The sequence below is a fragment of the Heterocephalus glaber genome, unplaced genomic scaffold (assembly GCF_053883595.1).
Source record: "Heterocephalus glaber isolate CG9 unplaced genomic scaffold, H.glaber_assembly_v1.0 deba00000594, whole genome shotgun sequence".
NCBI classification, from domain to species: domain Eukaryota; kingdom Metazoa; phylum Chordata; class Mammalia; order Rodentia; family Bathyergidae; genus Heterocephalus; species Heterocephalus glaber.
Window position 1 is genome coordinate 31,090,770 of NW_028258151.1, and position 2,344 is coordinate 31,093,113.

Consider the following 2,344-nt stretch of genomic DNA (forward strand, 5'->3'; position numbering starts at 1 on the left):
TATGAGTGCTGACTATAGCAAAGGGTGCTTTGCCCTAGCAGCTGGGGAGGGTGGGCTGTGTTCTAGCAGGGTAGGCATTGCTCCTGAGCTCAGGCAATCAGGAACCAGCCATTCTGGGACCAGGAGGGAGGGGAACAGATGGGAATTTAAGACTTGGGTACTTAAACAACTCCTCTTTCTGGAACACTCTGCAAATGATTGGCTTCTTTCTGTTATTTAAGTCTTACAACAAACGTTTCCTCAAAACCTTCTCTAGGCTTTATATCTACCTTTGTCCTTCTCTACCATAGCACTTTTCCCAATGTGCAGTTTTTTAAAGCTATGCATTGTTTTAGTTCACCGAGCTCCATGACCACAGGAGTAATCCTTACCTTATTCACTGTTTCATCCCTCTCCTCACTCAGTTCTGAGTGCAGCCAGGAATGAATGGACACCACATGGGGAATGAACCAGCGGTGACAGTGGTTGGATAAGTTAGGTGGGGAATCAGAATGTTTTCAGCTGCAAATGACAAACTACCTGGTTGAAATAATATTTAATAATAGGATAATTTTCCCCTTTCCATATAATAAAAATCCCAGTGTGAGCAGAGTTTGCCACAGTGAGTCAGTTTCTAGTGATACTTTTGGCCTTCCCTCCACGGTCACAACAGAGCTCCCCCAGCTCCACAGACTGTATTCCCATAGAAGCGCATTCAAAGCTTGGGAGAGACAAGAGGTTTGGGAGAGACAGGATTGAAAATCTTTCTCTGAATACTCCCTCAATCCCCTTGTGGTACCGTTGACCAGGTGGATCATACATGTCTGGGCTCTTGAGACTGGAAAAATGCAGAATGTACACAGACAGTGTGAGGCAAGCTCTGCCAGATAAGAAAGTGGCCATTGTATGCAGTGTACAGTACTGGCCACGGGAGGTCACTCAAGGAGAGACAATGCCCTGGCTGCCATCTTTGTCTTCTCTTTCAGAAATACATATAGTAGCTGTTCCAAGATACTGATTAAGTCTATCAATTTCTATGGAAAAAGGAATCCTTTACTTCAAATAAGCAGGTCTTCTTGAAGCTGGGCAAGTGACCTGTGCCTCAGCATGCAGTACTGAGAATATCACATCTCAGTATGCAGGAGCCTATGGCAGGAGGATTATGAGTTCAACACCACCCTAGGCTACCATACCAAGTTCAAGGCTGACCTGGACTACATGGTAAGACTATGTCAGAGAGAAAAGACTTCTTCAAATAATGCTCGACAGGATTAGAAAGTGATAAAACCTCCTTGAAGAACAATTTGGCACCATGACCTAAAAGCACTGAAAAAGGTGCATATTTCCTCCCCTAAGTAATTCCACTTGTATAATCTATCATTTAAGAAACCAGAGATGTAATCCAGGATATCTATCAAGTACTAATAGGCCTTTTCCGCCCACTCTCCCCTCCCTCAGTGCACCGCTCTGGTTGCACCAAGCTCACTCTAAACTCCGGGTTCCTGCTAAGCTAGAGCAGCCATGTCTCCCTTCAGCCACCATCATGATTATCTATCGGGACCTCATCGCAGCCATGGTCAGTAGAACAGAGGGTAACACTGGTGACTCGCTCATTGGTGGAAATGCCTCCGCTGAAGGTCTGGAGGGTGAGGGTACCGAAAGCACAGTAGACACTGGTGTAGATATTGTCATGAACCATCACTTGCAGGAAACCAACTTCACAAAAGAGGCCTACAAGGAGTACATCAAAGATTATATGAAATCAATCAAAGGCAAACTTGAAGAACAAAGACCAGAAAGAGTAAAGCCTTTTATGACAGGGGCTGCAGAACAAATCAAGCACATCCTTGCTAATTTCAAAAGTTTTGAAGCGCTTTGAAAGCTTTATTGGTGCAAACATGGATCCAGATGGCATGGCTGCTCTCCTGGACTACCGTGAGGATGGTGTGACCCCATTTATGATTTTCTTTGAGGATGCTTTAGAAATGGAAAAATATTAATGGATTTGGGGGTTACCTTGGATCTCTCACTTGTCATAACTGGCTGCTGCTTGTCATCCATACAGCACCGGGATTTGAGACAAACGGTACTAATGTCATCTTGAACGCTTCATTTCTGTTAACTGTGATTTATTTGGAGTTGGAGGCATTGTTTTTTAGGGGGAAAAAAACCAAAACATATCATGTAGGTTGTCTAAAAATAAAGTGCATTTAAACTCAAATAAATAAATAAATAAATAAATAAATAAATAAAAACCTGATAATAGTTGAAGATTAAGTAAATTAAAATAATATGGGATACAATACAGCTATTTAAAAATCATACCTAAAAATCATGAATGATATAGGAAAATGTTCCTGATTTA

The 2,344-nt window shown here is 42.3% G+C and overlaps 1 pseudogene; it reads left to right on the plus strand.

Moving 5' to 3' along the window:
• Positions 1-1,552: 1,552 nt before the first annotated feature.
• On the plus strand, positions 1,553-1,994 carry LOC110350599 (translationally-controlled tumor protein-like; annotated as a pseudogene).
• Positions 1,995-2,344: the final 350 nt, after the last annotated feature.